At 42.1% G+C, this 22,934-nt stretch overlaps 1 protein-coding gene and 1 pseudogene across 5 annotated transcripts in view; both read right to left on the bottom strand.

Annotated features, from left to right (window-relative positions):
- Nucleotides 1-22,934, bottom strand: part of NTM (neurotrimin) — a gene marked incomplete at both ends in the record, with an annotated part of 1,054,156 nt that overhangs the window by 808,044 nt on the left and 223,178 nt on the right. The gene's annotated exons all lie outside the window — the stretch shown is intronic.
- On the bottom strand, nucleotides 16,563-17,206 carry LOC308272109 (small ribosomal subunit protein eS6-like; annotated as a pseudogene). Its single transcript has one exon. The product of its transcript is annotated as a small ribosomal subunit protein eS6-like (transcript).

Raw genomic sequence — 22,934 nt, 5'->3', positions numbered from 1 at the left:
GAAATTATGAATTTTTCAATAACCTTTTCTATTATTCATCCTGTGTTATTCCGTAACATTTCTGCATGAGGAATGTGCTTCCCAGACACTTTATGAATCTCTTCTATTATTTATTAAACAGCAAGGTGTCTCCCCACAACCCTCACCCCAATCCCCTGGAGAAGGCTGCTTGGAGGAGGGTCCAAACATGGATAGCTACATCCTGGGTTATTAATAATTTCATACCTCTAAGAGATTCCAATTGAGTAGGTTCTTCCACGTGGCACAACTTTGGCCGACAGAAGTGCACTGGTTCAGAGAGGTGGCATGTATTCTTTGGGGGAAGGCAAGGAGTCAAGCAGCCTGAGGAGGTCTCTGTTTTTAGCTATGGAGCTACATTCTCAGCTCAATGACTATCCCTGTCCTAGAATAGAGCCTTGGGGTCCAGCTCTGACCAGGAGGCAGGATTCCTGGGTTGCGTTTTCTGCTATGAGAGAAAGATCTGATTTGGAGAGACCTGCCTTTATTCACTTTCCCTATCCACACACAATATTTTTCTTTGCCTGGAAAATCCCAAGTCATTCTTCATGTTTCAGTTGCAGCCTGTGTCCTCTGTAAAGCCTTTCTGAAATACCCCAGCTCCTGAGCTCTCATCGTGCCATCAGGATGCTGTGTATTTAATTGTGTCAACCTTGTCACATGATATTATTTCACTGTTGGGAACCCTATGAGAGAGGGACAGGTTCTGTCTCGCCCACCATAAAATCCCTGTGACTGAAAAAAAAATAGCACAGAGTAGAGTTTAATCATAATTTAGAATGAATAGATACATAAATAATATGGCCAGAAGAATGCTTCTCTTGAAAGCAGCTTTTAGCAAGATTTCAAAGATGCAGACGATCTACACAGAGAAACACATACTGCTTATTGAATATACATGTGCTTGCACACAACTTCCCCTACCCTTTGAAGTTAACCAGGAACATACAAGAAGTTATCAACATACTAGGTATAAAAGTGGTCCAAAACACTCATGGGCTGATACATGTAAAATTAGAAAAGAGCAGCAGTTCTGTCTTTAGCTGCTTAGGTGATCATGAAGGTGTTATGGACTGGAGAGAGAATGTCCCCTGGAGAACTTTATGTAATGGCAATGTGAAAATGTTCAAAGGTAAAATAACTGGATCATCGGGATTTTCATTTCATCAGTGGGTACAGTGATGGATTAATAATTGTAATGGACTTATTATAATTACCTGGGCAGGTATCTGTGTCTAGAGGAGGTTGCTGGGGGTGTGGCTTTGCAAACTATACACATCCGTCATCCATGAGTTACCTCCTCTTTCTTGTCTCTGCTTCCAGTCTCTGTGATGTGAGAGCAACCTTTCCTCTGCACACCCTATTGAACTGCCACCATTATTTATGCTTCTGAGTCGGCACTACAGACTGAAACTTCTCAAGTCATGAGTCCCACCCAGTAAATTTTTCTTTCTCTAAGTTTTGCATGTCAGGTATTCATTTATTTATTTAATTTTTTTATTGGTACAAAGTGTCAGGTATTTACACCACAGTGTTGGCTGACTGAAACAGAGGACCATGTGTTCCAGCTGATACAGCTGCAAGATGATGGGTTCTCTGTCAGCCTGGGCCCCAGGTGGCTGATGTGAAGGAGAGCTCGCCCACACCATGTGCACACATGCACACGCACTGACCTGCATTTTATCTGCACAGTGTGGAAGTTATAAACTCCTGCTTTCTTAAGCCAAACTTAATCCTGCCTGACATAAGCTACATAACCAGAATAGCATAGAAAGAGAAGCATGTGGTGGTGGGGATTTGTCATTGCTGTTGTAAAGCCAGTTTTATTTATCATTTCCAAACCTTTCCACTCTGGGGAATGGGAATGTACCAGAGCATTACCATCTGGCCTCACAACTAGGAAAGAAGGCAGTTCTGGACAAGTTTCCAAAACTCTGAAAATATGACCTACTTTTAATATGCCCTTGAGGAACCCTTGCACAAAGAATAATAGTTATGATAATTCCCTCTCCTTGAATAATCTAGTGAGCTAGTCCACATGTGCTTGGTCTCCTTTCTCTTGCATCCTTTCCTTGCATCCTCAAGAAAAAGGGTCTGAGGTCAGCCATGGCTTGACCCCTCACCCTTCCCATCATGAGATCTGAGGAACAAAACCATGTGGTTCTCATTATTAGGGTCTGGATTAACAGAGTCCAATATTTAGTGTTCTTTGTTTATTTTCTTCGTGTTTTTTGCTTTGGAATTTTATGATGGGATATGGGACCTCTTTTTTTGGGGGGGAATGGACCCTTTTGAATTCTCCTGAAGTTTCACTAAGTCTAATAATAAAGGCTAAAATAATGCATCTGCTTTATGCTAGGAGATGAATGTGTGATCACATGAGCCACATACCACCCTTAGGAAACATGGTGGTTTTTGGCATATTTCCCCTATGTTTTTATTTTTTATTTCTCTTGTCCCCCTCAATCTGAAGCAACATGGAAAGTGAGATCACTTCTTTGGGGACCACTAAGCAGAAAGCTCAGGGAGCTAGATCACTAAATTCACAGGCCCATTCCTACCTGTGCAAGGTGGAGGACAAGCTCAGTTCAACAACAGCAGGAAGAAGAATTCACCTACATTACGATTGGAAGTGCTCAGGCAGGACAGAAGGGGATCCCAGAATGGATGGGCTGAATGGAATGAAAGGGCTGGGGACAGACACCCTGGTGCTGGGTGCTACCGCAGAATATGTTTCACAACAATGGGTAGGAAGCAGCACCGAGTACATGGTAGAAAGGGGGAAAAGACAGAGATGGAGAGAAACAGAAAGAGGAAGAGGGCCCAAAAAGGAGAGAGGAAAGGGGAGAGAAAGGAAAGGGAAAGGGAGAGGGGGAAGAGGAGAAAAGGGAAGAGGGAGAGATTGAGATCCATAGAGGGAAGTAGATAGAGGAAAAGGGAGAGGAAGAGAGCTTGCAATGGACAGCTGGAACCTCCCAGGTAGTGTTATTTATTTATTTTTATTGGTGCATTATAGTCTCACATCACCTTGTGGCTTTAAAGGGGCCTCTAATTTTTCTGAAGACCCAATCTGAGTCTTAGGCACCTGGGAGAATAAGCCGAGGTAGTAGCCCCAGAGGGACAGCGAGGGAGTAGGGACTGCCCTGACGGCACAGGAGGAAGAGCTTCAGGGCTTCAGAAAAAGGTTGCTATTTCAAGGTGTCCTTAGACATTCCTCCTGCTACCATAGATTTACCAAATCCCAAGTGCAGGTTTTGTACCCTTGGCTAATACAGCATAGAGGAAGGGTGGGAGGAGAGGATGAGGAGGTTGATAGGGGAGGAAAAGCCACAGGGAATATGTCATGGGTGAACAAACTATGTATGCACCCTCAAATTCACTACTGTGAGTATTTTTATTGTTGTTATTGTTGTTGTTGTTGTTGTTATTATTATTATTATTATTATTATTATTATTATTATCCAATACTGGGGATTGAACTTGGGAACATTTTACCTCTGAGCTGCACCCTAGCCCTATTTTATTTTTATTTTTGGTTTGTTTTTGTGGTGCTGGAGATTGAACCAGGGCCTTGAGCACATATGTTCCAGCCCTATATTTTTATTTTGGAACAGGGTCTCCTTAAATTACTTCACATTGTTGGCCTCAAGCCTGCAATCATTTTGTTTCAGCGCTAGTACTGGAATTAAAGGCATGCAGCACTGTACCTGGATTTCTGTGGGTTTTTATAAAGTTCTGCAGCTGAGCTTGGTGGTACTAGGTATAATCCTAGTACTTGAGAGGCTGAGACAGGAGGATCACAGTTTCTGAGGCCAGCCTCAGGAACACAGAAAGACCTGTTTCAAAAGACCTAAGTTCTGCTGGAGCACAGTCTCAGGCATTGGCTTATCTCTGCTTTCAGGACTTTATGACCCCTGATACTAAAATAGTCACTACTTGGCTCTTTGCAGAAAATGCCTGCTAATCCTTAAGCTCTCACTTCAGTAAAATTCTTGGGTTTGGCTACAAGTGGAAAATAAACATTAGGTAGACTAGAGTAAACTGGAAGGCATCTGGATATGTCATTGAAGGAAAAACTGGATCAGGCCAGGAGCATCTTTGAATCTGATGGAAAGTCTTCTGTTAAACACCATGAGGCAAGTCCAGCCTCACTTATACCATCCTTGTGCTACAAATAGTAGCATGGAAACTGAGGTTTGGGACATAGTGTCCCAATGGTCACACTGTGAGCAAGTACTGATGAGGACACATGGCTTTACCCCCCCCTTCCAGGCAAAAGAATCTGGCTTCTGAAATGTATCCAGTATTTCAAGTTCTGTTCTCTGCAATGTGTGGGACACCAGTTTCTTTCTGCTGCTTTTGGTTCTGCTGAGGCAAAATACTCTGCCAGTGTCTGTCTCTGACTCTGCTCTGAAGTATTTAGATTGGCTTTTAGGTCCTTCCTGAGATGCTCTTGCTATCCCTCAAGTCCCTCATTCCAGACAGCATCAGTAGTTTCAGACAGGAAGCAGACAGGCTGGAGGGTCTTTTCCCATCACCCCAAACCTCCCTGTGTGAACTGCCTGTTCCAGGGGTTCTTGAAGGGGCCATCACAGGAGCACTCAGCACTCTTTCATCTCAGCCAAGCATCGTAGCAGTTATCAGCTCTCTAAATATCATTTATTTATGTGTGTTTTAGAGTGAGAGGGGACACAGGTACTTGAGATAAAGATATCATTTGAAAAGTAATAATGGTGACTCAGCTTATGAGAGGCAAACACCCCCAGGGGTTATCCCTGCCAAATGACACATCTTTCTTAACTATTGAGCTTGTGAGGACACATGAGAGGAGCACTTAGACTAATTTCAGGGTCCTTTTTCTCTCCATGTGAACTGCTCGGCCCTCTTGAATGTAGAAGCTGTATTCCTAATTGGAGCTCATCAAAACTCCCTCCTTGCCTTCAGCTGGCGTCGGTGCCTCTCCATGTGGAGGGAGGGGACAGATGCCAGCAAGGGATTAGCAGGCTGTGCCTGGGTGGTGGCTGCATCTGTCTGTGTGAGACTAAACAGGGCCACAAGCCTGGTGCTGAGACTCAGCTGCAGCTACCTGGCCCCTTCAAGTCACCCCTCCTGTCCAAGTAGCCACAACCACACTGGTATTAAGAGCCCCTTTAATCAAAGGCTTAAAGTGTGCTAGCTAGACTTTGTGCTAAATATTCTGCATACATTTTTTGATGTAAGCTCAACAAAGTCCTATGAGATAGAAGCATTATTAGCTAGTTGGACCGATAAGGAAATAGAGGCTGGAGCAAAGACACACAGTTTGTGAGTGACTGAGCAGGGATGGAAGGGCAGGTTGAGTAACAAAGGAGAAATCAGTGCGGTGACATTAAGAGTGGGTAATGATCTGCTCTCTCTTCCCTCCTGTCAGCGTCTCTAGTTCTTAATTCAGGTCAACATTACAGAATGAATCTGTCCCCTTACTTCCCTGCAAGATGTTGTAATGTTGTCCTCAGGCAGCAAATCAATGTTATAAATGTAATGTGAGAGCAACTGTGTAAGATTTGGGGGCAAAGGAACTAAAAAGATACCCATTCTAATATGCCTACCACAAGCATTCTTAGTACTTGCTATAAGACAAGCTTTATGTGCTTTTCTTAAAAAAAAGTCTATAAGATGAAAGAAATTCTCTCTACAGTCTTATCTGGTGCCAATTTATTATACACAACAAATGAATAGAAATATTAGTGAATATTTTTGTACCTAACCCCATGAAGTATATACTCTGAATTCCCTTACCTTCTGATTTAGTTAGAACACCAACCTTATGAATCTAGAGGCAAAGAATCTTCCATATTCATCAGAAGTGACAGTATAAAATAGAGCATGATAGGCTGGTGCAGACATTAGCAATTGACTGACTAGACCCTAACCAAAGATTGAACCTCTGGATGCATTCACCTTAACAAACAAATGTAGAAAACCCAACAGGACTTGGACACTGTGATGAGTGCTGAAGGGAAGAAGTGAGTCAAAACAGGCCCTACCCTCTATTCTCTTATAGTCTGGGAGCAGACAGACTGACAGACAGACAGACAGATCATCACAAAACAATATGCTACCTACATGCCCAGAAACGCATAGAAACGTCCTCCTCATTTGGGAACATGCTCCACATCTACCAGCAGTAACATTTGGGTATGGTTTTCTCAGCTATAAACAGAGATAATGATGCTTGTTTACATGGCAATTATAGGTATTCAGTGGGGTAACATGATAAGTGCTTAGCATGGGGTGAGAGGGTCCTTCCCATGGACTGTTTCCAATCCACAGGTGGAGATATTTTGACTCATGGTGTCTGATATGGCTCAATTCCTTCCCATAGTGATGCCTGGGGACCTACCAGCCAGCAATCTGTCTCCAGAAGACTCCAGGCATGCCACCTGCTCAGTGCTAGGCAGGGAAATGGCCCCTGTTTGTAGAGAGACAGGAGGTTAGTAGAGAAAGCATCCCTCTCTCTAATCTCAAGATTTACCAAAGCAAGAGACCTAAGGAACTGGTGGGCATCAAGGGGGAGCATGTCCTCTCCTTGTCCTCTCCTTGGAGAGGGAGAGAATGAGACACACATAACTGTTTGCTTTTTGCTGGCTGCTGGAGCACGTTTCCTGCCAATGGTACTTTGTGCAGGGCAGCTGCTTGACACTTAGGCAAGGGAGTAAGCGAGGAAAGCGGGACAAGATAAAATTACAAGTGACAGCATAGCCTGTGTCTGCAATTACAATGCATTGTAAACAAGAAGGATTGCAATTCCAGCTGCCAGGCATGGCCAGGGATTGACAGGGCCAGTGCGCCATCTGAGAGACCTATAGGCTGCTGCTGCACATCTGCCTCAAGCCCAGGATGGTGGGGAGACAGAGGAGACCTGCAGGCTGTGCCATGGGAGGCCTGGCAGGAAAGATCTGGCAAGGGAACTGGGAAGGGAGAAAGAACAGTGATGGTGGGAAAGAGGAGAGAGCACTAAGTCAGCTTTGAGAAAGTGTGTGTGTGTGTGTGTGTGTGTGTGTGTGTGTGTTGTTAGGATAAATAGGAAAAAGGAACTTTCAGACTCTAGTTAGTGGCACCTACCACCCATCACTGAAAAACAAAAGATCCTAGCACAATTTTTTTTTGTGTGTGTGTGTGTGGGTGTGGGGATAGTGCCCAGGGGCATTCAACCTCTGAGCTACACTCCCTGCTCTGTTTTTTTTTTTTTTTAAACAGGGTCTCACTAAGTTGTGGAGTGTCTCACTAAGTAGCTGAGGCTGTCTGCGAACCGCGCTCCTCTGGTCTCAGCCTCCCGAATGCTGAAATGATAAGCGTACTCCATCAGGCCCGGCAGATCCTAGCTTTTTTGAGAGTTCCACTATATGCCAAAGTTGGGAAGACATCCTGTATTTGCTATTTCTATGGCCTGTACCAAAGCCATGTAAATGCCGTCCTGTTTGGTGACCAAGTCACAATGGAGCATCTATGATTTCCAGGTCCTGGGCTATAAACATTGTGAATCATAGGTTCAAAGGATGCGACCACTGCTCTTTCAGAGGTAGACAATATAATGCCATTTCAAAGAGGTGGAAATTGGGTTTCAGAGAGGTTAAGTAACATTCTCAAGGTTCTCAGCTAGCAATGGAAATTACCCCGTCTAGGTCAAAAGCGAACACTCACCCTGCCCCACTAGATATTTTATAATTCCTTCTTCTACCATTTGATCAATTCCTCTGGCCCCTTTTCAATTATTATTGAATAGGATCAAATGGATTGAAGCATAGTAGATACACAATAAAAATGCTTTTCTTTCCATCATCAACTCAACCAAGAAAAGTATCTGTCAGAAGAAGCTGCATTATTAGATTTGAGGCAAAAATGTTATTTGTATAAATAGAGGGAGAGAAGATTCGACTCAGCTTTACAGTAGAAAAGGCTGTGGTTTGATATAGTGCCAGTCTTCCAATAAATAGGTGGTTTTTGTATAGGGCAGGATGCAGGAATTTCTTCCTTGATTAACCAGAAAGTAAAATAGACTCAATTTGCAGAACAGAAGAAGAAAATTCCCTAATATACATAATGTGCATTCACAAACATCTCAAAAGCAATCACTAAGCCAAGCATGAGAAAGAGGGAGGGAGAGTGAATGGGGTAGGAATTGGGTAAGGACTAATTGGGTAATGTGTGCATATATGCCTCTACCATCTTGTATTCCATTAAGATGTATGACTATGATGCACAAATAAAAAACAAATTAAAAAATTGCAGAAAAGGAGGTTAGCCCCATGAAAGCATGTTTTAACTGGGAATAGGATGTCTTCTTACCATTTCAGGCTGGTGTTCCAGAGCTGTGAGGAGCTGGGTTGAGGGATCCATAAGCTCATAGTTCCCCCATGTCACTGGTGGCCCCTGTGTACGTGGCTAAGAGACATGCTGTGGCCAGAAAGTGGAAATTCTGGGAAGCTGACCCCAGGTTCAACTCATCCCATAGGGCTGTCAGATGCGATGAGACTTGCTAGACTTCTATTTTCCCCAGCATCTCCCTGCTCAGTGTCATGGCCCATCAGCAATGGCTGGGCCAAGCCAACCCACAGGACACCTCATTGCTCCCCAGCAGGGCCATCAAGCCCAGCTTGTCTCTGTGGGAAGTCATCTGCTGCAGATTAGGGCCCTTTTGGGGCTCAGCTGAGGTTCTGGTTCTGAGCTGAGGAGCACTGAGCAGACAGTACGATGGTATGAGCATCACAGGTGGGGCTGGAAGGCGAGGAGCTGCATACTTTGCTGAGCTGGCAAGAATAATTTCCCTAGGAAGCCAAAATTCTGGCTGAAGCCACAAAGCTGATTCTTCTAGAACTGAGATTACAGATTACATCCAGCTTATCTAACCTGTTTGCTGCTCTGACCTGAGATTACCTAGAGCCCTTGTCTTAGAAGCTTCATGTGCTCACAAAAGGGGGTGCAGCCCTGCTCCTGTCCCCACCACTTTTTAGGGCAAACAAATACTATCCACATAGTGCTTGGGTACCCTTGTGCATTCTTTCCCCCTGCATTGTGTGGGGCTAACAAAAACCACTGGTTAAGAGTACTGTCCTTGGAGTCAGACTCTGGGACTGCCATTTATACAGTATACCTTGGACAAATTTCTTAAGCTTGTGCAGAAGCCTGTTTTCTCATCTAAAAAATAGTGTTGAATATATCTGTTGTATGGCTTAATTTGGATAACATTGTAAAGTCCATACAAGGTGCCCAACCCTGAATAAGCATGCAAAGCAGAAAAAGTTGCTTTAATAATAAATCACAATGTTGCCAGTGTCCTGACATTGGGGTATTAAAGAAGCCATTTAAATGTCCTCATGCTGCATAGAGGACACCTAGCTCAGCATTCTGCTTGGATTCCAGAAACCAAATTCCAGGACTTTCTCCATAAACCCTGTCTTTGGGGTCTGCTTTGCACTGTTTTCTGCTCTGTTCTTTAAACACGAAGCTCTTGTTTGCTTTCTGGGTCCGTAGCCTGACCCTTGGCCTTCCAACATGACCCTTGGCACTGTTACTCCGTTCTCATCTTCTCTGCTGGTTTTAGGTTTAAGGAATACTGGACATTCAGGCAGCCCCATTTGTAATCACTTAAGGCAACTATGCTTTCACCTACTGTCCCTGAGACCTGGGAATTTATTTTTGACAAATTCCTGGAGTCATCACTGACATTGGACAGTCCCAACTCAGAAAACAGAAAGGACACAGATGACAGTAAATTCAGGAAGAACAAATATCTCTCTATTCCTACACCCTTCATGGGAATGAGTCCTTCTAATGGGAGAGAGGTCAAGATTGTGTATGAGGGGCTGAGAAAAACAGTCTGAAAGATGGTGGAATTGTATCTCCAGATCACCTTGGAAGTAACTTTTCTAGAACGGGATGAAGAGCATTCTAGTTCCTTAGTAATATCTGTATTTATTAGCATCCTGGTATGTGGCTGTGGAAGTGTATTTCTTGCTTGCTTTCTGGGTTTGGTTTGGGAGGACTATTCTTTCTTACATTTAGGAATGGACTGCTGATGTGGGGATAAGATTCAGCCTTCTGTTTTGCCTGATGCCATGTCTTCTACTTCTAAAGAGCACTAAATAGGGGGAAAGAAGTGCCCTGTAATCCTGGATTCTCTCTATTAGCAGCATGTCTAGGGCTAGAAGGCCAGTGCATTCACCTGGTATGGTATGTGTATGTATGCATGTGTGCGTGTGTGCGTGTGTGTGTGTGTACATGCTGATCAGGAGGGGGTGGGGTTGTCCCTCCTCACCATGCATTTCTTATTTATATCCAGCCCATAGGAGGTGAGAACACAAATAACAAATAGGGCTTTAGGATCAAGCAAGCTGGAGAGAAAAAAGCATTCCGGGTTCATCATCATGTGCAAGGAGAAAGAGTCTGGGACTGTTTTGCCTCAGTGGAAGCTGGTGTTAGAAGCTCTGTGCTGCAGTTGCAGGGATGGGGTGGATATGTGGGCAGCTTGGCTGACTACAGTAATTCAGGGAGCAGTGGAGTTAACCAGCCAGAACCCTAGTGCTGGAAGGGACTTCAGGGTAATCTTCTCCAAGCCCATAACTTGTGATGAAGAATGCATGCCCAGAAAAGGGAAATGTCCTTCTCAAACTCTCCTGCAGCAGGTGGTAGAATATATACATATGTATTTGTGTGTGTGTGTGTGTGTGTGGGGTCTGGGTATGGAACCCAGGGACATTCGACCTCTGAGCTACACCCCCTGCCCTAATTTTTTATTCTTTATTTTAAAACAGGGTCTCACTAAGTTGTGGAGGGCCTCACTGAGTAGCTGAGGCTGTCCACGAACCACAATCTTCCAGTCTCAGCCTCCCGAATGCTGAGATTACAAGAGTGCATCACCCCACCTGATTACATATGTATTTTTTTTTAGATGAGGTCTCATTATATTGCTCAGATTGCATTTGAGATTTGGATTTCAAAAACCCTCCTACCTCATCGTCCCAAAGAACTGAGACTACAGGTATGTCCCACCATGCCCAGCTTAGTGGTAGAGTATTTAATAGCAAATGGGTCTACTGACTTCTAAACCAGAACCTTCCCATTGTACAAGTTGACTTATTTCTACCTCTGTCTCTATATTATCGACCTATCTATCATCTATTATCTACTTATTTTTCCACAGTAACCATAAAATTGTTGCTTATGTAACTCTGCTTTGTTAATTTCTTTTAAATACTATGTTCTGTTCATTATTTTACCTGTCTCTTCCAAAACCTTTAGCAGCTATCTAGGATCTACAGAATTAAGAACAACTTCTCCAGCTGGGCTCCAGTTTTGAGATATCTTCTATATACGCTCTTCACTCACACTTACATTGCATGAGACACACATCTGTTAAGACCATTTCTTTCTTTGTCATACTCTGTCAGTAGGACCACTTGCCTAAAATGTAAACCATAGCACACTGGCCCACAGTGAGCTCTTTTGGAAATATCCAGCAGTTAATATCGTTACCCCCATTGAACAATAAGTATGCATGGTGCTGAGTTAAATACTTGTATGTGATCTCTTCCTAAACAGGGTAGGGTTCTTGTCTTATATTTCTTTATATGCCCATAGATTCAGCCCAATGTGCTTACTGATAATAGATACATAATAAGTGTTAAATATTTTATGCTTGGTAAAATTCTACCAGGACTGAATATTTATTCCTGACCTTTCCTATTTCTTTTGATTATCTGCTCTAGTTCTGGGTAGGATGAGGTTGTCACAGTGTCAAATAACTCTTAGTACAGTTGGATTTTGTGAATATCCAGGCCTAACATTTATAAAAAATGCCAAAAGATAAAGTTCTCTATTCCTATTCCTGATTCATGACCTTAGCTGATTAGTATCATTGCCTCAAACTATATCACTAAGAAAACCTAGTGCAGTGGTCAAGAGGGAAGATTTTGGACTCAGGCCAGTGTGAAAGTGATGGGATGTCATTTCAATGATTAAGATATAAAAAGACAGCTGGGTTTCCAAGGCTTGTAATCCCAATACTTGGGAGGCTAAGACAAGAGGATTTTAAGTTCAAGGCTAGCCTGGACAACTTAGTGAGATCCTGTCTCAAAATAATAAAAAGAGCTGAAGATATAGCTCAGTGGTAGAATGCCCCGGAGTTTAATCCCCAATACCACATACATGCAAAAGATATAAAAAGACAGGTGCTTTCTTCTTGGTGAGCTCACCCTCTCCCTGCAATTTCTCACCATGGGAGACACTGGCGGTCACATTTTACAGCAGCCCATGCAGATGTCCACATGGCAATCCCGTGACACTTTACAGAGAATCTCTCATTGCATCCTGGCTTTTCCTTTTATTAACTGTAGCTTGAGGTTAACAACAATCTCTGGCTTGGTTTCTTCACTTATGAAATAGAAATAATTTTGGTAAATAGCTTTTGTGGTGATATAAAAATTAAAGGAGACAAAACATGTAAATCACTTAGAATGGTGCCTGGCCCACAGCAAACATTTTACATATGCTTTATTATCGACTGCCTTCTGCAGTCTGGCCTTGCTAAATCCTCAGTCATGGGCCACTTTTGCCAAAGATGGTGAGTTGGTTTTTCTCTGCCCTGCTCTATATTCTACCAAGACTGAACTTGTTTGGATCTCTAACCACCTCTTCTTTAATGTTCTGAACTATTGTGCTTCTCTCTGTGCTGGCCCAGGGGAATTCCTCCCTTCCATCATTTCTCATGCATAGTGTTGAAAGAATAGAATCCTGTACTGGGTGTTGTGGAGCATTGAAGATACAATTTCACTCACGTAGGCCTGTAATATGACTGGTGAAACAGGGTTTACATACTGGGATGGAATTTAAAATTATGCACTACAGTATTGAATTCATTCCATACCTAGATAATTCATCAGCTTTTCAAACCATCAATATTTATGAGTCCTATGATCTTATTGTGCTTAATAACATGAATTTATTTGGGATTGTAAGGCAGAATAATTTGTGTTCAAGAGTATGGACTTTTGGAAAAAAGAAAAAAGGAGGAAATCCCATGAAAAGAGAAAGAAGACCAATTCAATAGAGGAAGGAGACCAGGACCAGGGGAAGAAAAGGAAATACTCTGGAATAAAGATGCCCAAATTATGTATGTGTGTATATAAATATATACAAAAAAGGTAAGAACAAATCCCATTGTTAAGTATAATTATAATCCACAAATTTAAAAAAGTATATTGACTTTGAAGTAAGACTTTTCTAAGCTATGTAACATTGGAAAACTGTGTTTAGACTCCATGCCTTATTTTCTTCATCAGTAAAAGGGAGAGGATGAACATGAACGTGGAATGACAGAGTCCAAGGTGAGTTGTGTAGAATAATGTCTGGGTATAGTTAGGCCCTCTGTTTTCTGAGTACCTTTTCTTGCTCCATAGCCTAATTAAGCATTGATTTGCTTTTAGGTCTCTTCAAATTAATTTTATATAATACATTTCCTGATGCCTTCTTTCAATAACTAAAGATGCTCTGGGTTTAGATAATAACCAGTATAAGATCAGTAATATAAATATTTCTGCATAAGAGTTAAAATTACTTAGAAAGGCATTTCTTAATGATAAGAAGCTGTTATATGTTTTATTTTTGAGAACCTACAGTCTTCTTTAAAACACTTTGAGTAGGATGGAGTGTGGCACTGGTCTGAGAACACACTCAGTGATCTGTGGCTGTGTTAAAAAAAGAAGCTTAAAACAGCAAACTGTTATTATCTCATGGATTCTGGGGTCAGGAATCTGGGCATAGCTTAGCTGGCTACTTCTGACTCATGGTTTCTCATGAGGCCACTGGCAAGCTGTTGGTCAAGGCTGTGATCTCATCTAAGGGTTCAACTAGAAGGAGATCACTCTAAGCTCACTCACATGGTGCTGGCAGGTGTTTGTCCTTTACCAAGTGGGCTGCCACATGACCTGGTGGCCAGCCTCTCTCGGGGTAAGAAATCCCATGAAGAATGAGAACTTGCCCAAGATAAAAGTCTTTTTATGTCTTAATTTTGGATATGATAGCTCATCAATTCTTCCACATCCTATTTGTTAGAACTGAGTCAATAAACATGGCTACTACTCAGAGAAAGGGGATTACAAGTCGAGTAAAAATACCAGAAGGGAAAGGTCTTGGAGGCCATCTTGGTGGCTTGTCTGCCAGCCACCTATATAGAGGTGACCTCTGGACAGAATGTTACATCTAACTTTATAAACTTGAGATAGAGAAGGAAGACCTAAAATGTTGTTTGAAAACACTAAGTTTACACCACACACACACACACACACACACACACTCACACACACACACACACGTTACCTATAAGTGATATGTAACTCACTGGCCTTTAAAGATTGTTTACTTGAGGCCAAACTGTGTGACAGTTTGTATGAACCCATTTTATTACCAGAGACAACTTGTAAGGACATAAGCATTAAAGCAGCTCCTACACTGGTGATAATTTCACTGGCCAGAAAGAAGAAAGAAAGGAGGGTAAGAGAAAAGATATGAGCACATGAGTAGGGCCTGAAGCCTAGGTGGGCAAGAAGAGGAGACATAGAAGAAAGAGTGAGCTGAGCTGAAACAGAGAAGCCAGAGACAGAATTGACTGCCAACCACAATCATCTTGAGTGGGCAGGAACTTTTCACTTCGGCTGTAGTATTTTAATGACACATCCTCAGAGATAAAGAGATGTGGATTCCATAGCCCTTCCAGATCTGCCCAGACTTTGTGCATCAGTGATGCTGCAATGATCCACGGAGGAGAATCACAAACTTCCTGTGTGAACAACTGCATTTGCTGTGTGGAGTTAGACAAAATGGTGGTGCTGAATTGGGCGCCCCCTGTGGTGCCTGCTGGGAGGTCTCTCTGCCCTTCTTTCTTGCAGGCATTAAGCGCCACCCCAGAGTCTGGGGGACTGTCTGTAGAGGCAAACTTCCTCCCACAAACCCTGGGAGAAGTTGTCAATGGCAATCAAGTCTCCATCGTGGTTCCCCAGCCAGGCCAGCTGGCAGGAAGGCTGCCAAGGCAGCAGATCTGACGAAAGAATTCTCAATCACATTTACATGTGCATGGTGCAAAAAGGGAAAGGAAGGGGGGGAAGGGAACCCCTCCGGAATCCAAAAAGAAAGTCACTAACTAATCTGTAGAAAAAAAAAAAAAAAAAAAGAAAAGAATCAGCCACAGATTTGTCTCAGATGTTCTCAAATTGCTGTCCTTAAAAACTCTGCTTCCCTGTCTTCCTCCTCCTCCCTTCCGTCTAAGAAAGTCTCTAATTTTGCCTTAATTTGTGCCTTGGTTGCAAGAACAAAACAGAACGTCACTGCAGCCTTCCCCACCCCGCCCCTTGGCCTCTCAGCAGCTGCACTGCCTCAATGGCCTGATGGCATCTTTTCTCTGCCATCATTCTCTATTCTTTGCCAAGCCCAAGCAGATCCTTGGAGGCACCAGCCTAGTGTAGCACAGGAGAGGAGGGGACCTCAGAGAGGGCAGCTCCAAAGCATTCAAGGGTCATATTGATTCCAGTGACTCCCTGGCCTCTCAGAGAACCAGGAGCCATAGTCTCTGGCTCAGGGAAGAGCAGAACTTGCAATGGCTTGCTTGGGGTGACACAAACTGTAGTCACTCAAAATTAGAGATATTTGGGCATCTTGCCAGGACCCTGGGGGTAATAACAAATTTGGTTATTTATATCATTTTTCAAATAAAGAATAAACACATGCAGCCTCTTTATTTCCTCTCAGTGGAATCTTTTTGGAATAGCCAATAACAGATTGTTTCTCTTTTGACTACTAATGGGACACAAAGACTTATTCTTTTGAGCCAGGCAAGTCCTCAATTGAGAGTTCTCACATCCCATCCTCAGAGGAGGCTAATTTACCTCCCCTTTCCCAGCCTTCACCCCTGCCTCCACCCCTGCTTCCAACAAAGAGGAAGGTTTTGAGGCATTTCTAATTAATCTTCGTAAATTGCTCTGTGATCTTGGGACATAAAAGCAGAATATTATTAGAAAATGCTGGCTGGGTTAGTAGCGGGCCATAAAAGTTGGATGCTGATCAGCTCACTTTTCATGCAGCAATTATTGGGAATGGTTGCAAGAGGTTTTATGTGATGGGCACATCATAAGTCCTTCAGAAAAGTGCAGGGCAGAGACCTGGAGACATCCACTGTGACTTGGGGCAGGTGTCAGCAGAAGCGATTTGCGGCCAGTTAACCTCTGAGCCTGTGCCTTTGCTAGTCTGCCTGTGCCTCTGTTTAACCATGATTTTACTTTCTGAGGTTTCAGTTACCTGCCGTCAAACCACAGTATTGCATCATCTCATATCATCACCGAAAGGGTGGGAACAGTACTCTAAGATAGTCTGAGACAGAGAGACAACATTCACAAAACTTTCATTCTAGAATACTGTTAGATGTGTTCTATTTTATCATTAGCTGTCATTGATGATCTTGTGTTGTGCCTGATATATTAACTTTTCTGAGGTCTGATCTTATTTATATGTTGCACTTAAAAATTCTTATTTCTGTCTGGACTGAGTCTCTTGGCAATCTGTTCTTGGCATTCTTCTTTGGCTTTCTTTATTCTCTTGGCCTCAATTTTTGCACATTCTGCAGACTTTTTTCTTATTTTTCTTAGTACGCTGTTTCTTCAGAGCAATACGCTGGTGTTTGTGTTGTAGAACACATGGAGTAACAAGACACTGAATCTTGGGTGCTTTGATCCTGGGTTTCGTACCTTCCTTGTTTAAGGGCTTTCTGACAACATATTGGCAGACATTATCTTTGGACAGAATAAAACGTTTTGGGGTTCTGCTGGCTTTTTTGGGCCCCAGGTGATGAGGCATAGTGACATCTGTCAGTCTAGGAATATATCTCTCTCCTTTTTTTTTATTATAACCAAGTTGAGAACTCTCAGATTGGTATCCACAATGCTATCCCCCAAACAAATTTCCCCTTTCTGCCTTCAGTTCTCCTTGGTTCATAACAGGAGGCCCTTACTCAGTAGTAGGTAAACATTGCCATCGGTCAAGACACTTGCTTTATGGAAAAACCTTGTTTGTTGTTCCCACCACTGATGCAGACGACACAATCCTTCCATTCTTCATGCAGATGATCAGTGGCAACTTCTGTGTCCATGTGCTTCTTGTAAAAAGTAGGAAGTTAGCCGGGCATGGTGGTGCATGCTTGTAATCCCCGCGCTTGGGAGACAGAGAAAGGAGAATCATGCAGGTTCGAAGCCAGCTGCCCTACCTTAAGAGACCCTGTTTCCAAATAAAAAGTATATAAAAAATAGGTCTGGGAGTGTAGACCGGAGGTAGAAGGGTTTCCAGGAACCCCAGTACCACCAAAAAAAAAAAAAGTAGGAAGTTAGCCAGGTATGGTGGTATACCCTGTGGGAAGCTGAGACAGAAGAAACTGGGTTCTCAGCCAGCCTCAGCTACTTAGTGAGGCCCTCTGCAACTGAATGAGACCCTGTTTCAAAATAAAAAATAAAAAATAGGGCTAGGGGTGTAGCTCGGAGGTAGAATGTCCCTGGGTTCTATCCCCAGTACAGCAAAAACAAAAGACAAACAAACAAACAAATAAACAAACAAAAAAAAAAGTAGAAAGCTGGCCTTCATTTCCCACTCCACTGAGTTTCTGGTAGTCAGTGTCTGGAAAGGAGATATTTAGCTTCATCTTGGTGTAGCTGATTGTATACAGGGTGCCACAAAAATAATACCCTTAATTTCTCTATTATAGGAAAGAAATACAGTAGCTATAGGGTATAGGAATCAGTCATGGTGGCACATGCTTATAATCCCAGTACTTGGGAGGCTGAGACAGGAAGATCGCAGGTTCGCAGCCAGCCTCCACTACTTTGTAAGCCCCCCCCCCCCAATTTGTGAGACACTGTTTCAAAGTAAAGAATAAAAAATAGAGCTGGAAGTGTAGTAGTTCTGAGGTAGAATGGCGCTGTATCCCCAGTATTACAAAAAATAAAAAAGCGAAAACCTATATATACATACATACATACATACATACATATACATAATACATACATGCATATATATAAATAAATAAAATAAAATAAATATAAGGTTCAGTACTTAGGTTTCAGAAATCTGCTGAGGGTATTGGGAATAAGAAGAACTACTATATTTGAGTCCCAGTAAGATGCTATGAGCCCCTACATTCTGTGTTCTGCTACAACATCCCTTTTCTATTTTTTTTAGTATTTAAGGGAAAAATCACTTGTGACTAAAATGGGCACTCAAAAATGCACCCTTGTGTTGTTACTCTGAGGGGCAGGGGCGGGGGGGGGCTTATTATAATATTTCCTAAGCCAGACATGGTGGTGCACATCTGTAATCCCAGTACTTGGAAGGCTGACACAGGAGGAGCATAGGTTTGTGGCCAGCCTCAGCCACTTAGTGAGGCCCTGTGCAACTTAATGAGAACCTGTTTCAAAATCAGAGGATAAAATATAGCTGAGGATATACCTCAGAGGTAGAATGCCCCTAGATTCCATCCCTGTATCACAAAATAATAATGATAACAACAACAACAACAATAACAACAACTCCTAGCTGGGGACTCTTAGAATAAAGATGGAGATGTAAGCGCTTCTTCATGGATTCTCCAAAATCAAAAATGTAAGTAAACTATATGACTTTTAGGATAAATAAACCTCACTCCAGAACTATGACTTATTTCTGATCCATGTACAACACTTAAATAAAATCTCCTGCCTCAGGACCATTGGACAGTGTGTGGCAGGATGCTGTTTCTCTCTCTCTCTTTGAGTCTCTCTCTGTGTTTAGCAGATATTAATTCACGCTTCCTAGGATATTTGGTGGGGTAACTAATTAATGTTTAAAGAACGGTCTTTGGACGTGGAGAAGCAAAGTGTCTGGAGATAAGGAGCGATTACTCCTCTAAATTGCATATTTGCCAGGGTGATTTTTCTAAAGGCACATGAGCTTAGGAAGAAGAATATCCAATTACTGCAGTTTGTTTATTATTTCATGTTAAAATAGTGTTAACACAGACATATCCCCTTAATATTTTATGAAAAAGATATCTTAGATTTAATATTTTAATATCTATTTGCCACAAGAGCTATAGAATTAGATAATGGAAAATCTGTGTAATGTGTTTGGGGGAGATTAGTTGGGGAGGTGTACTGCTATAAACCTTCAAGTTTCCCTGAAATGAGTTAAAATTTTAGGTACAGAGAGACAGTCTTCTGTGCTCTCCAGGGCCTACAGTTTGGTATTCAGTACAGGGATCAGACTTTTATTGGGAAATCACGGAACACATTCTGTCTTCTTACATCAGCTTCCCAAGTCCTGTGGAAACAGGTTAGTAATTCATTTGAATAATCTGTGAAAACAAAGGAGACTAGGCGCTACATGTAAAAAGAAGAACAATTATATCATCTGACCCTGTAGCATTTGGATCCACTGTCTTCAAAAAATCCTTTCTACCAGATTTTCTTAAAACCTCAGTTAAAGAAAAGTCACAGCCAGGACAGTAAAAGCTGGAGCTAGGCAGAGAGCTGAAGGTCATAGTGCACGGAGGTGCCCAGACCTGATATGATGCCTTACCGCAGGCATGGGTAAGTCTGAGAAGAGCTTGAATTTTGTCCAACAGATAAATTATGGATATGAGGAATGTGGCATTGATAACTGTCAATCCAGCTGTGCACTGCACAATGACACTGCAGTCACGAATAGTCTGCACACACGATGGTGACCCACAATATTTTATGGCCTTGTAATGCCTTGGACACCTAGTTTGCATACTTACATCCTATAATGTTCACACAAAGACAAAATCCCCTAACAAAATATTTCTCGAGATGTAGCCCTGTTTTTAGCCAATACATGATTTTACCTGCCTATATAAAGTACTGAGTGTTGACTGAATACCAAGTGTTAAGTTTTTTAGGCACAATAAAAAAGACGAGAGAGACTGGTGCGCCAAAAAGAAAAGAATTTTAAGAGCTGGACCGCTCCTGGAGACCTCGGAGCTCCTCAGATGCTGGAAAGGAAATGCCCTTCCTTTTAAGGCTTCCGTCTTATGGGTGGGGTTACGTGTGGAAACTCCGCGCCTCTCATGATATCACCCCGCAGAGTCTCCTCCTTTTCTAAGGTCCCGCCCAGCGGGACCCAACCTGTCACCAAGGACTATCTTATGTATCTTGAAAGCATTAATTATATCTTCCACCAACATTTAGGTGAATAATAATATCAATTTTTTCAAAGGAGAAGATGGAGGCTCATCAAAATAAAAACAAACTACAACAACAACAAAACTAAAAAGTAGGAACGCCTGGATTTGAAATGCAAGCAGTCGAACTCCAAGGCATAGCTTAGCTACTAAATTAACTTTAGCTGTACATCGCTTAAATTTAGAAGTACAGCTACTGCTATGGCTCTAAAGAAAAAAAAAAAGAAAAAAAAAAAAGCCGAGGAGCTCATTTGCATACAGTTAGCTTTCCCGGAAGGAAGAGCTAGACTTGTTCCGCCATGTTTTTCACACGCTGCTGAGTGCCAGTCGCTGTGGATTCTGGTCCTTATTTTTCCTCTTAAAACTATTCTTGCTGTTCACTTAAAACAGATCATACTAGTAGAGAAAACCTCCACGGGTGTAGTTTTAAAAGCATCACTCCTTTCTGTATTCTATGGATGGGGGAGCTGCATTCATCCTTGAAAGAAGCAGCTCATTCTTCTTTTAGGGTGGGGGTGTGTGGAAAGCTGATGTAAGGTGGTTGAGAATCACTTAGCAAGCTCCTTGATTTGTAGAGTGAAGGATCCAGTTCTGGTCTAGAAGGGGAATTTTCTCCCCCATAGTGCTAAAGAATCAAAAAAGCCCTAGTCCCTGCTAACAAGCACTTCGCACAGAGCTATACCCCCAGCCCCAAGAAAGGACTTGGGAATCACCAGAATGGGAACATTCTACAAAATAATTTTCATACTTTTTTTTTTTTTTTTGAGGGCAGAGAAACATCTCTGGAAATTTAGAATGGTTTAAAAACCAGTCAGATTTCTTTAAGAAGGGTCATGGAGAATAAGGGGCAAGTTGTGGCCCTGGAATTCAAAGAAGTATCAGAGTGCCAGGGGAGAGAGGGTCTCATGGGAGAGGTTGTGAGTCCTGGGTTTCCAAAGAGGGATTTTGATACCTAACATGAAAAGCACTTTCTGGGAGGCCAATATTTCACGGTAGCTTCCCGAACTAGGCTCCCATAGACCATATCGAACAGAATTCACCTGTATGAACTGCCACCAAATCAAACTGCACTTTGATATGAGGGGGGCAATTTTTCAAAACAGAAAACCAAAACCAAAATTCAAGAGATTCCAGTGTAACCATGTCAAAATCTTTCTGCTTTAACCCTTAAAAATCCAATCTGGTTTTTGGTAGAAATAACTCACCTGCTCTTTGTTCTATGTATCTGCTTTCCTCAGCCCATTTATGCTTAAAAAAACAATCTCTTTAGCTCAGAGTGAATATCAGGATATTCATTTCTATTTTAGAAAATGAGGTGTCATTTTATACTAGAATAAAAAATAGGGGGAAAAGGGGTACAATCTGGAGGGAATCTCACAAAGTACTATGTGCATTTATATTTGTATCACACTGAACCTCGTTATAATGTATAATTACAATGCACCAATAAAAGTATATATAAAATAATATATAAAAAGCCACCTAGATTTTTGAACTAAATATGTTATAATTTTTATTTTATAAAAATACTTCTATAGAGCCAGATATGGTGACACACACTTGTAATTTCAGTATTAAGGTGGCTGAGTCAGGAGGATAGTAGGTTTGCAGCCAGCCACAGCAACTTAGTGAGGCCCTTAAAACTTGGTGAGATCCTGCTTCAAAATAAAAAAATAAATAGGGCTGGGGGATTGTACCTCAGAGGTATAAAGCCCCTGGGTTCAACTTCAGTACCAAAAAACTAAAAATAAAAGACTTTTTATCATTTCATTTAATTATACATCACAGTGAGGTTCAGCACATACATGCAAATATCACTTTTGTTTTTTGCAGTAATTAGACCTCCTCCTGTTTCCTGAAGTAGCTCTCATCTTGAATTAAAAACTTGGGTCATGCCTCTTTGGGGATGGAGGAAAAGAACATCCGCATTTAGGGATAAAGAGGAAAAGAGAGGTCGAAAAATACGAAGAAGAGGTGAGAGGACTGTCTGAGGTGCTGGGTGTCTGAGAACCATGAGGAAGTTCTGTGAAGAGCCTCAGATACACAGGAAAGGACAAACAGATTCTGACCCCCAAAATGTAGAGAGCTCTTCTGTGACTCTCTGTGAATAAAGCATGGCCAGGATGACTGAGAAGGTCGTTCATTTACAGAATGAAAGCGCGCGTGTGTGTGTGTGTGTGTGTGTGTGTGTGTGTGTGTGTGTGTATGTATCTTGTTAATGTGAGTCCCACTCCCTCCTAGCAATGATCCAGATCTCCAATATCCTCTAAAATTTTACTACCCAGCATCCATTTATTTTTCCTGTATACCTATTCACCAAGTACAGCTCTTATTTCTGATCTTCCTTTTAATGGCCACCATGACTTTCATGACAGAGAATTGCTGCTATTTTCTGTATTTCTGTGGTTCCCAGGATGTGTTCATACCACCTATTAGAACCCAAATCTAGTGAACACACTCCAAAGAGACTTTTTTCCCATCTCTATAAGAAGAATAATCTAATGAATAGGATGATCATGATACAGGGAACAAGAAGGAATCCTAAATTACATTCCTGATTTCAGGCATAAAATAAAAGTCTACAGTCCATTGTCAGCTTTCAGATGGGCATAACCAGAAAGCTCAGTCCCACCATAACCATCTCCTCACCTCTTTTTCTTCCATA

The sequence above is a fragment of the Muscardinus avellanarius genome (assembly GCF_963383645.1).
Source record: "Muscardinus avellanarius genome assembly, chromosome: 1".
Classification (NCBI taxonomy): Eukaryota; Metazoa; Chordata; class Mammalia; order Rodentia; family Gliridae; genus Muscardinus; species Muscardinus avellanarius.
This window is presented reverse-complemented; position numbering and strand designations above follow the sequence as displayed.